General features: G+C 40.1%; 1 long non-coding RNA gene across 1 annotated transcript in view; it reads left to right on the top strand.

Annotated features, from left to right (window-relative positions):
* The window catches only part of LOC138301975 (uncharacterized), a 175,671-nt gene extending 162,311 nt beyond the window's left edge, over positions 1-13,360 (top strand). The window contains exons 2-3 of the long non-coding RNA XR_011205196.1: positions 12,410-12,458; positions 13,309-13,360. This is a non-coding gene — a long non-coding RNA (uncharacterized lncRNA). The remainder of the gene's footprint in view (positions 1-12,409; positions 12,459-13,308) is intronic.
* The last annotated feature ends 207 nt before the right edge of the window (positions 13,361-13,567 follow it).

Here is a 13,567-nt window from a genome sequence, read left to right as displayed (position 1 = left end):
CCGAAAAGAGAATCCTACATGAAAACGAATGCAAGCTGAAGAGGTTTGGTGGCTGTCCTTACGCAGAGGAATGATGGAGAAGAAATACCTACATTGTTTATTTCCATATGTCTGAGGGGAGCTGAAAACAATTACTCAGTTTTTGAGAAGGAAGTGCTGGGAGTTTTTTGGGCAATACGCAAACTGAGAAACTTTTTGGGGGATGGAAATTTGAGATTCAAACTGATCATAAAAACTCTCAAGGAAGTATTTATCAAAAACGGCATAGACTTTGTGTCTCACAGAATTTGAAAATGGGTGGTAGCATTTGCAAGAATTTGACTTCACTGTTTCCTATTTACAGGGTGTCAATAATATTATTGCTGACTGTGTATCCAGGCTAGGTGATGCTGAAAGGGAAAATAAGGAAGATGGTAAATGGTTTGCTGGATATGAATTTGATTACCAAATCATAGCATGTGTGATTACAGAAGGATTAGTATCTGAGGAGGAATGGAGAGAGAATTTTGAGAAATGACACTATTTTACAAAAAGTTTGAGTGGAGTGGAATGAAGGATTACCAAGAACAAGTAAAAGAATATTGGCAAGTTAGAAATGAGCTAGTTGTGGTGGATAGATAATTGATGCATGGCAGCAAGCTGATTCCGCTGTGTGAGCTAAGAGAGATATTAATAAGTAATGCCCATGTGAGTGACATGAGAATTACAAAAATAAAGGAAAGAATGAGAGAAGCATATTGGTGGCCTGAACATTGAAAGAGAGGTTAGAAAGTGTGTAGAATGTTCATGCACTGACAGAGTTCTGAAATGTAGGACTCAACCAGTGGTAGTGAGGCAGCAAGCTAGTGGTCTGTGGTCAGATGTTGCCATAGACATTTTGGGTCCTCAGGAGAGTGAGATCTATGTCTAGACATGTATTCTCGATGGCCTGAAATTGAAGTTGTGAATTCAATAGAATCGAGAATTGTAATAGACTTTTTGGATGAACTTTTTGAGAGAGAAGGATTTCCTATGACATTACTCTCAGACAAAGGAGTACAATTTACCTCTAGGGTGGTAAAGTAATTTCTGAAGATTAGAGGTATACAACATAAAAGAGCACCATTGTATCACCCTGAGAGCAATGGAGTTGTTGAGAGATTTGTGAAGGTTTTGAAAGGGACCTTACAACAAACTCTAGGGTCTGGTTTGGATTGTGAAATTGTGATAAGATAGAAGTTACGTGAATATCATTTACCCCACACTTCTCAACTGGAGTGAATCCATTTTGGCTGTTCAAAGGAAGAGTTGCTAATACTGAAGTGATTTCCATGTGGGTAACTGAGAAAAGGAGAAGTGTAGATGACAGTGTTGGCAGAATAGAAGGCTGGGAAGAGAAGGAAAAGGAGAGAGTGGAGAAAAGGAAAAATTGGTATGATTTGAGAAAATCAGTTAAGAAGACAGTGGTACATGTTGGAAATTGGGTAAAAATTGAGTCTCCCAGACTGGATGGGAAAGTTTCTAAATCCGCTAAACTTTTAAAGTTATTAAAGTGTAATCTGTGAAAAACAGTGACTATAGAATTTGGAATTTAAACAGAGTAGCAAAATGCCAGAATTGCAAAGAGAATGTTTCTGAAGAAAAAGAATTAGGAGAGGAATCCAATGAGTTACAAAGACCACAACATTCAAAGAAGGTACCTCTCTAACTAAGGGATTATGTCAATTAAGTATTTCTCACATTGAATAGTACCTTTTAAGTACCTTGTGCAGTTTCTTACTATCTTTTGCTGTTTCTTTTGGTGGGCGAGGGAGGTGGTGTGATGTTCTGTATCTAAGGTGAGGGACCATGATTCTGTCTTCAAGTTACGATGTAGAACCCTAATTACCGTGCTTTTACGTAACTTGTTTAGAATGCATGATTGTTACCATGGGAGACTGAGAAGAAGATGATCTGTTGGCTGTGGATAAGGTTCCTCCTGCGGATGTACTTCAATAAAGAATTCCTGCTTTACATCAAAATGTACTGTCCTGCCTTCTATACTTATTTTGCACATATATTTATCATACAACTACTGGTAGAAATGTTCATATGCAAAATAACACAAAGTATAATTTTTAACATATCAAATGACTTACTTTCCCTACAGATAAAGGCTCAAACATTTCAAAGGGCCATGAAGGACAGAATCTTGATGAGATAGAGGATCAGAATATCACCTTCAATGATCTGCCTACCCCAAGGGACATTGCAAGTCCTCTTACATTATTGAAAACACAGGCGGCTCCAAGAAGACAAGTGACTACAGCTTATAGAAATATACATTTGCCTACACAAAGTAGATCAAATTTTTCTATCGAAGGACTTAGGCGGCAAAGATTCATACCAATACAACCATGACTTTCTTAAAGGCATGGTGAGACATTTGCAATATCATCTAGAGTTGAATTTGTGTGCAAAGAGAAATCTATGTTGTAAGTTCATAATACGCCATTGGACACTATTAACATGATTGGCAGAACCATGGATGAAGGTTTATCTTCCATGATTAATTGCATTGGTAACCTATTTAAGTGTGCTATTGTGCTTGAATGAAATCTTAACATATTTTCATGAGGATGTTCATGCAGAAACTCAGTTTCAGAACGAAGGGTATTGCCATGGACCTTCCTATTTGCTGTGAATAAACATGGAAATAAAAATTGCTTATATAAATTGTGACTTTGAGTGTTTACTGATAGATTTCATGTTGTACTTTTGATAAAGGTACCTTTAAAATAGTTGTTTGTAATGTATGTGTATCTATCCCTTTCATCTGCAGCTCTGGTGGCACAGTGTATTGGATTGTGTGATAATTCTTCCTCCTCACCTGATCTGTCTATCTCGAGTTTTATAGGAAGTCCCTTCCCGACTGCAATGTTGTGCAACATAGCACAAGCTGTTTCTAAGTTGCAGGCCACTGCCTGGCAATATTGGAAGCTACACCATATTTGTGCAGGCAGCAAAATCTCGCCTTTAGAAAGCCAAACTCCGTTCCATGACTGTCCTTGCTCGCCAGTGCGCAACATTATAATTGCCTTGGCTACTTGGGGTAGCATTTGTGTATTAAACTATAATCAAAGTACGCAGAGCATATAACATACCTTCACATAAATACCTAAAAGTAACTTCATCACTAAACTCTCCTCCGGGAAGGCAGTTAGGCCAAACTCAGAAGGATACATGAATCATGTGTTCATGCAGATAAGTTTTGCAACACGACCTGTAATTAAGAAGTCAGAGTTGCATGCAATTTGTATGTTTAAACAGTGACGGCTTTTCTTATTGTGATTTAATAATTCTGCAGCACATTGAGGACAAATTAAAACATGCCTTCCATTCACACCCCTCGGGAAAACGTGCCAAATAAAAAAAGAAATTTTATTTGCTGCATATCTTGGGCAATATTGGGAAACACAATGTATCAGTAATTGTTAAACAGCATTGCAACCAAATTATTTATATGAAAAAAATAAAAGTAGAAGCCAGATTTGTGAAACCTTTCCTGCTGTGGAAACAACCCCTGATAATTTCCTGAGGCTAAAAGGTAAAGGCTCAAAGCACCTGCTTATGTGTGAAGATAGATGCACTCCTATGCTTGTCCCTAGACACCTCTAGGTCTAAGTCAGCAATTAGATCAAATAGAATATTGCTACTGAGTCTACACTTCTCTTAAACATTCCCCCTCAGTATGCTACAATAAAGTCACTCTGACTCTGAAAATGCACTACAGCCTTTGCCATCTTCTCTGCTGATGTGGAGCAAAAACCCTCATTCTCTTCCCCTTAACATACACAACAATCCTTGTGGATAAGAGTTTCCTCTCTTTTTACAGTTTGCAGCTGATTACAACCTCCTTTCACTTGAAGCTAATTTGCGAGTGATAAAACTTATTTTTTGTGACTATTCCATATTTGCGACCAGTTAGTGCATTCCAAAATAAAAAACACAAATTGAGGGCTTGTTGATAGGTAATTACTATTTCCAAACGCAAAAATAGCATCCCTATTATTGGGATTGAAACTGTAATACATTCAGAACTTACTTTTTGCAGTTACTAACCTATATCTGACCGAATACCAAATTGAAAATGCTTCGTACATCTGGCCCTGTGTTCCAGAACAATAATCCCAACTGCTGAAGGTTCACACATTTCGAAAGACTGGCCTAAACCTGCCTCTGTTGGAAAGGAAGTGTTGGATGTTAAGGACGCCTACAATAAAGTTGAATGAGACCACTTGACAATGAAGAAGCTTTCAAAATAGTTGACTGGCACCACTCGCCAATGAATAAACTGCCCATTAATTTTCAAAGAAAGAAAAGAGATCCGCCTGCTATGCCTCTTAGGTACTGAAGATTTGTTGGGATTTTGACAAAAGAAAAGCTGAATAGTAACATCAGAGGGAACACTTCAAATCTGATTTGCAAACCCTTATTAGATTATATGACGAAAGGTCACCAGTCTTAGCATATCCATCCGTCTTCAAGATTTGAATTCATTTGCAAGAAAGACATTATGAGATATAAGTTGATGCAGGGTGAAAGAGATGTATTCTGCATCCTAAAACAATGTGATACTTGCACATGTTGGACTGGATTCAATAAGGGGATGGGAAGTTGATCGTTGACGTGAAATATATCTGAGAACCTTACTAGTGTAGGAGGGCTCTCATAGGGTGATGGAAGAGGGATTTTATCTGGTACCTCTATGTGGAATCTAATAGTTTATTGAGAAATATGGTAGAATCATGATACCTTGACTATATTTTATTGTTAGGAAAATAACTATAAAAATGTTTAAACAATGAAGAAGCTACACGAATACGCATTCACCCTAAAACTATCAGCACATGTGCATCTCAGAATATTCTTTTGACTACAAAGAAAATAATGATGTGTTTTTATGTAGATTTACTTATGTTACAATGATTACAATAATTTTTAAAGTCCAAAGGTCATGTTTTAGTATGCCATCTCATGGAAACAGCATGTGAGCCTGGTATGCAGTTTTCTAAACTGTTATCTATCTCAGTTAGCTACGCTTAACTGCATATAGTTAATACACTTGAATAATTATGTAATTTCTGTTTGTTCCACCAGTCAATTTTCAAAGAAAAAAATCTTAAAAGGGGCTTACAGTCAGCCCACACCCTTCCCAAAAATGATCATTGGTAGGCTTCCTCGGTCACTCTTTTTTTCGTGCTTCTCATTGGTCAGCAGCAGATTTTGATGTCGTCTTGCTGCACTTCCTCTCTTCGTTCCTTGGCTTCGGCTGTTCCCTGGAGCTTGGACCAAGTACACTTTCCGGATGCCGATCAGTGACTGCAGCCAGTGTCCTTCCCCTAGCTGCGTGCTTCTGAGGTACTTTTTTTTCATTTTATGCGTCTTCTGTTGTCAATGCTTCTCCAGTCATCACTTGTTTCCTCCAAACTAAGATTTTTTTCAAGCTGAGATACAGTACATGCGGATACCACATACTTTTTAGAATAGGGAGCAAAATAACAGAATTCCCATGATCTATCAGCAGCTGTTCTCTGACATTGCATTTATTTGGGACGGGAGATAATGATGTTGTGTTCTGCAGCACCAAGAGAGCCTCTAGATTGATCACTAGTACTGGATAATAAACAAAAAAGATTTCAGGTACTTGTTGTGCCTCTTCAACTCTGGTGCACTGACAAAAGAAATGCAAAATAGTGAAGAGGCCACCGAGGTCTGCCCTAATCACATTCAAGCTGAGATATGGTACACGTAGGTACCGCACACTTTTGAGAATAGGGAGCAAAATAACAGACTTTCCTTGATCTTTCGGCGGCTGTTCTCTAAACCTGTATTCATTTGGGATGATAGTTAACGATGTTGCATTCTGCAGCACCAAGAGAGCCTCGAGGTCGATCATTAGCACCAGTTAAGTAACAAAAAAGATATCAGGTACTTGAAGTTATGCATCTGCAGCTTTGGTGCACTGACACAAGAAATGCAAAATGGTGAAGCTGCCACAAAGGTCTATCATAGTAGAGAGTGCTGTTTACCCACCGAGACTGCAGTGCCAGAGTCTAAAAGGTTGTGAGCATTCCAAACACAAAAGAAAACATATAAGGGAATCACGGGGTGGGGGGGAACAATCCAGTTTAAAATTCTTCATTATGTGCTTTCATCACAATTGCAAAATACGTTCACATATGTACTTTACAAATGAAATTGAAATGAAAAAAGCCTAACTATAATAGCGCACGTCTGCCATTGTGATTTATGTTTTCAAGAAGCATTGCTCTCATTTGACTTTTGTTTTTTATTAATTTCACTGTCTATTTAATATATCCGCGTACACCCCCCCTCACCGTTACCCATTCTGTCCTCATTACCATTTAAATGATGCTATTTTAGCTAAAATAAATAGTAAACCAAATGTTTTACATGGGGTAATATGTTTGTTCCTGAACCTATTTTTTTCAACATAACAGCAATAAATCACACCTATATAGTGCTTAGTTTGATGTTTTGTAACCCTGTAAAACGTAGATATGTTGTTGACTAAATTAATGTGTCCAGTTTAGTGACCATTGGGGTTCACCAGTCCTGTCGGTGTTATAATATGCTGAGATGTAATTACCTGCATCTCAGCAGCAGGTGTCTAATTTGCCGAGCTATCTCACAAACTTCCATGCATAAAAACATAGTGCCAGAGCACACTGGGAAAGAAGTCTATTTATCTCTCTGGGTCTGTCCGGCCCAAACCCCATTGTGTTACTCTACTGTCATGCACATGGTTCCCTGTGGAGCACATGTGTGTGGCTGCCAGCTGTGTGCCAGGTTTCTGTTTGTGATGTATTTGCATTATATACTCTTGTTATTGGTTGTATTTGTTTCTTTTGTACTTGCCTTTGTAAAGGCCAAAGAGTGAATCATAAATATAAATATACAAATTTAAAAATAACTCGCTGTAGACATTGGCAGATACATCATGATTTGCCCCTTTGTGTTCAGAAATCATTTTAGAACTAACTCATTGGTCCTACAGCTACCGCTAATAATAATCTCTTTCTTATATACCACCTCATATTTCTATCTTTATTTCGTACCCAGTCTTAGAGATCAGGAAAATACATTCCACTGCATTAAAGTGTGGTCTTTGTGTGAGAAGTTGAGTTGGGTTAACAAACAGGCTGCACACACTCCTTTATAATGTGCAACCATCCTGTTTTTGTTAGCTTTCTCTTTGCTTTCTAATATTTGTGTATGTCTGCATTCAGGTCTTATACTAGGGTGTATTCAATTGTGCCTATTGGGGCAGTGGTGTCAGTGAGGGGGGAGGCGGAGGTTAAAGGTGCAGCATGTAATACACATGGGCTGCATCGAACATTTTTAACTGCTAAAACTTTTTTGGATTAACACTGGTCCTCAAGGAATACTCCAATGAAGTATTTGACAAGGCCTTGTAAGACAGCAGTCCTTTGCTTCCTGACTGGTGTCAAGGGGCTTTAAGCAAGTCTGGGTTCTATGCAGCGTTTTAAAATGGGTATATTACTGGAAGGGGGTCAATGTCTCCATGACTACACCAGCACTTTTGTTGTGGTATTCCAACCAGTTACCACTTTGTGTTTCCATTAGTTAATTCATATCTTGGTGAAGATATTGCGCAAGTCAGAGATTGGAAGTTATAGGCAACACTACACATTTGGCTAATTTAGGTGCATGCAATATTGCACATTGTGGACCATGGATGGTTGGGGTGGTGGGGACGATGTGCTGTGGGGTGATATATGCTACACAACATTGCAATTAATGAGAGCCAACTAATCCATGGAAAATATAGTGATGAAATTTGATCTTCCTTTGCTATAATGTATAACAGGACCCAGTAAGGTGTTGCAGGGTAAATAAAAAACTTAGAGACACTGGGAAAAAAAGTCAAACTCTCCTTTGGCAATGAAAATACAGCTCTTTACTGGCACTACAGGGAGATCAACCCTCCTCACACAGTCAGGCAACCAGTCTCAAATTGCTGTGGTACAGACATCCTCTTATATACAAAATCACACAATACTTTATTACAAAACAGTAAATAATGATTGACTGGCCAGTCATACATTGAAACAGAAAATCATTTGAACACCTGTGATCCCGTAATCCCTCATATCTAAACTAATCTACACATTCTTTGCTTGTGGCTTTAACAATGCTAGACAAACTACCCACTCTTCACTCTTGAATGCATACATTTCTACAATACAATTTTAATACCATGCATGCCTTATCATTGTAACCATAAGAACTCTGTTTAGTTTGAGCTGATTAGATTTACTCCACTCATTGTCTAATCAGGTTTACAATCTGTTTGGAAACAATACGTACATGCCTGTGAATCTATGTGCTTTTGGGTCATAACTTTGTACTTGTTTGCTAAACATGAGTTAGCTTTTAACTGTGATCTTGCCCTCGAGTGAACTCTTTACCTTATTCTGGTGAGCATTTCATTTGGGCCTGCAATGTTCATTTATTTCATATATTGTAGTGCTTTCTGCCAATGTCTGTTGTTTTGCTTTATTTTCGCATACATATTCCACATTTCCTGTAAAAAAGGCAAAATGTGTCATACTGCAGGCCAGAGTGCTTTCAGCACATAGGGCCTCATCACGGAAAAGCCCATCCGCCGACATTCCGACAGGGAGGTTGCTGCCACTGTCGCTGCCTCCCCGCCTGGCCCATTATGAGTTTCCTGCTGGGTCAGTGAGTGGAAACCTTAGTTTCTGCCCACTGCCCTAGCAGGAGACGGCCTACAGCATTGTCTCTGGCTCGTAATAGAGCCAGTGGCAATGCTGTAAAGCGCAGGGTGCACCCTTGGGGTTCCCTGCAACTTGGGGTTCCCTTCACCTGTTCTCCACCAGCCTTTTCATGGCAGTGCTACCGCCATGAAATCGCTGATGGAGAACAAAGCCATAATCCTCAGGGCAGCGTTGCCCTGGTGGATTAGGACTGCCACGACCACCAGACCTCCGGGATGACTAGTCCTGGAAGTTCTGTCGGTTTGATTGAGGCACAACCACCATGGTTGTAATATGGCATTGGCGGCAGTCTGACCACCATCCGTGGACCCGGTGGTCATGAGACCACCAAGTTCATAATGAGGCCCATTGTCTCTAGATGTTTAGTCAACTCATCAGTTCTCGAGCAGTTCCAATATTAATTCCCGTCAAGGCAGTTCATTTGCTAGCATCTGTTCTACAGGTAAATGTCCTACATCAGTGTTCTGTATACATATGCCACCCAATTCTGAGCACCACTGTATATCCTGTGTCTGACGTGGCTGTCCTAAGATTACACAGAGATTAAGGAACAATTCTTATGCTTTAATGTAACCCTTGGAACCTCTTTCTTTCCAAGGGTGAAACAGTTGCTGTATGTACAACTAGCAAAACCCACAATGTTGCACAGTAACTTCATCTTCACTTGTAGACCATGTTAAATTGCCTTCAGTTGTTTAATCAATATCACAAGCTGGGGATACCCCATGCATTTTACTCTCCTGTTTCTTTTTCACAGAAAGCTACTCCGCAGTAGTGAGTTTTTGTTATGACTGCATATGTGTACATGCATGTAGATATGTGCACAACCATTCAGAGAGAGCTCACTCCCTACACATACTCAAGACCCATTAAACAAAAAAAAAGCTTAAACGGCTTAGAGCCCGCCCTTTACTTACCATTACTTACCATTGGTGGGCTTCGACATCACTCTCATTCCCTTGCTTCTCACTAGGCAGCACCTCCTGCATCCACTTTCTCTTTGGTTCAGTGCAGATTCTTTTCTGCAGCTAGTGTCCTTTTTTAATACTTTTAAAATAGCACTCCCTAAGAGTATATATGCTTTCAGTTTCTCTTTATCCCTGCCCATCACTCCCATCCCCTCCCGTCCTCATTGCTTGTCCCATTTCTCCCACCTCCTACAGCTTCGGTGATGCTTGCCCCATCCCTCCGAGCCACTCCTGCATGACAGTCGCTTGCCCAGTTCCCACCACCCTCTCCACAACCTTGTTTGCTTGCCTCGCCCCTTCATCCTTGCTTGCTTTCATCCAGTCCCTCCCCTTCTGCATCCTTCTTTCTTGCTCCAACATCAGAAAAAAAGTGCTATGACGTGGCCAGCGCTGGCAACATCACAGCCCTTTTTTTGTTGTATGCCCCATCCCTCCTACCCCCTGCCTTGTCCTTCCCACCCTCTCCAACATTCTACTTCTCCCTCTTCCCCGGTCAATTAAAAACAACTCTTAACGACCTGTAGAAGAGCAGACAAGGCATACTTTAAAAACAAGCACAGGCAAAGGCAACAGGTTTTGCCTCTGCAAAATTTATTGGCTTTGTCAATATATTTTTCACATGTTGCACATGACTGGCCACCTCATAACGCTAACATTTCTTTATTTTCAGCCATGCTACACAGCAGCCTGAGCTGCTATGTGATATCTCTAAAAACATTGACAAAGGCAATAGATCTTACAAAGGCAAAACCTACTGGCTTTCTCGATGCTTGTTTAGCTTAGAATGCATTCTCAGCTGCAGCCGGTCAGTGACAACATACAATTTCACATTTTCCATCCCAAAGTAGTCTTTAAAAGCTTAGATACCTTTCTCAAACTGATTTCATCAGAAATGGTTGGTTTTAATTTCTTAAATTTGATTATTTTCATATGTGCCCCTTTCTCATTAAAACATCCGCACCCCTGAGAATTGACCTTCTAGTTTTTGGCACCTGCAGTGCATTGTGAGTACTTCTAATTACACTTATATAGTGCTTACTACCCCATGAGAGGCTTGGGGTTAGTGGTCAACCCAATGGTTTTTGCTTGTTATTGAGAGTAGTCTTGTGTTCTCAGTCATTCAATCAGACAGTCAGTCATTTACTCCAGTTTCTTTGTAGTCATACCCTTGTGAGCATATACAACATTCGCTTGTGCATGTTCCAAGAGCACATGCTGCTTCTGCCTTCTTTTTTGACAAAAATGTAGGGCCTGATGTAGATGTTGGCAGAAAGGATAGTCCATCTCACCAGCAACAGAGTACCCTTTTGGCCAACCTGAAGGTCCAACCTACTGATTTACAGACAAGCGGACCCTCAGTATGTAGACGGCAGAGACTACTCCTTCTATGGCCTTATGAACCCCTTCGATGGCTCAACAGAGTAAGGGCTGTTGGAGGTTTAGCCATGTTCCCTCACATTCGATTTAGAGTAGGCGGACATATAGGCAGTTTTTACTTTTACAAACCACCACCTAAAACATGGTGGTCTGTAAAAGTAAAAACTTTTCAGTGACCCCCCACGCCATGGGAGACCATTCCCATGGTGAGGGGTAATTGATTTTTTTTTTAAATCCCACTTGGGAATTTTGTTTCTAAAATTGAAAAAATTAAATAAATGTGTGTCATGATGCACCCTAATGTTTATGCAGCAGCAAGGCATACAGTGGTTCCTGTAAATGCAAGAGATATCTGCTGGGCCGGTGGACATCTCTAGATGTGGCAGGCGGACCACCCTGGCCATGGCAGCAGTAAAATACTCCATTATGGCTGCAGCACTAATACCATCAGCCAACATTTAAATTAGGCCATCAGTTCTTATGCTAGTGCCAACAATGTACAACAACATCCAGTGTTAGCATAGGGTCGTGGTAGGATTTGTGCAAACACAAATGTGTAATGTGTGAAAATGAGAAATCTATTTCTGATACTTCTTATTGTACTCATTTAAAGCTAGGAGAGCTCCTGTTTCTATATTAAAGACGATAAAATGATGATCTTTCTGCTCGATTTCTAATCACCGAAAGGCTCTTAAAAACAAACCTTCCTGGAAGATCCTGCTGCCAAAAATATCAAACATAAATGTGGCTTTGTTTTCATATGGACAGGAATTACGTGATCTGTTAGCTTTTATAGCTCAATGCAATCCAAATGTGCATTTTATGGAACCACACTGCAGGCACAACATTTCTACTGAAAGGAAGTGTGCAATAAAGTTTTATGACTACTGTGTTCACACCATTCTACTGTTAAATTGTTTTACTGAGCTCCACAATATTTGAACAAGAAGCCAAATAAAAAAGAACAGTAAAATAGTCTTCTATAAAACAGACAGATCTAACACAATAGTAAGAAAAGAAGATTATCTAAATTAGCATTCTGAAAAAACATAATTCATAAAACTGAAAAACATGTAGGGCTACTGTAGGAGGGATGGGCAATATACTTACATGGAGGCCGAGTTAGTTTCTGAATTTTGGGGGTTTTATTATATCTTTACAAGTATGAACTGAAGGGTTCCCAGGGTGACAGGGACTTCTGGAAAAGGTGTGGCTATTAATGATGTCTCTCTCTCTCTTCTTTTCTTCTTTCTTTTTTAGGTCATCCCACGGGGTGTCACAGCCAGGGGCCTCGGAGAAAGAAAGGGCGGTAAGTAGGATGTCCAATATGTTTTACATTGCCGTTCACCAACACCTGTGAAAGTCGGTATTGTCATGCATAGATATAGTAAGGTATACCCTGTGTGATAGAGACCTGTTTTGTGGTTAAGGTCTATATTCTCCCATATGCTCTGGGTTCTGAATTCTGGGTTTCCCAAGAATGTGACTATTCCCCACGAGCTAGCATATCCCAATTATATTACAGGAAAATGTTTACTTTGAGCCAGCATCACTCCTTTGGGTCCTCCGGTAATAGTTTTAGTGCTACAATAATCACCAAATTTTAACCCCAACTTTGAAACATAAAAAGAAATACCTCAGAGGCTCAAAACAACTCCAAAATGAGCACAATCTCCCACAATACAGTAGCAGTTCTCAACACTATCCTCATTTTCCACCCTCCCGCTGTGTGTCACTGTATACTAACCACCACCAGTGGTTCCTGCTCCCTTCCATGATTCACTCACCCTCAAAGCTACAACTCTCCTGAGTTTTGGGGGTGACATGGTGTTGTCCTGCAGCGTCCACTACTCCTCATTTCACGTCTCGTGAGACTCCTCGTGGTTGGTGGCAATGTCCTCCTTGTTTCGGGCTTCCTCGTCGCAATGCTCCCTCTGCTCACAAGCGGCGTCTCTCCTTCTGGCGTACTTGTGGTTCTCTCTTTGCCCGACACGACTCACCACTGCATCTTCCTGTTGTCTGCTCCTTCCCCCTGATTATTGGTCTCTAGTAGTTGTGGCCCTTCCTCTCTGTTTGAAGTAGAATAGTCCATCTTTACTGTTTCCTGCAGCTTGTAGTTCCCTCCCCTCCTTCCAATTTGTTTCTCTTTCTTTTCATAGGTACTTCGATGGCCATGAGTGACGGGAGAGCACACCCCATGGTCACTACCAGGTAAGTGATATGGTTCAGAAAAATCTTCCTCACAGCTACCTAAAAATTATTAACTAATACATTTTAGTTACTAAATTATCTAATCTTATGAGAAACATGAGAGCCTTCCAAAGGAAACATGTAATAGAAATTGTTTTTTTCTTTTTATTAAAAGAAATTCAATTAAATTCCTCAGAAATAGTGTCCAGTTTCACCATGAGCTTGAAG

Source organism: Pleurodeles waltl, chromosome 6, assembly GCF_031143425.1.
Source record: "Pleurodeles waltl isolate 20211129_DDA chromosome 6, aPleWal1.hap1.20221129, whole genome shotgun sequence".
NCBI lineage: Eukaryota > Metazoa > Chordata > Amphibia > Caudata > Salamandridae > Pleurodeles > Pleurodeles waltl.
Note: the sequence above shows the minus strand (reverse complement) of the source record. Positions and strands in the feature narration are given on the sequence as shown.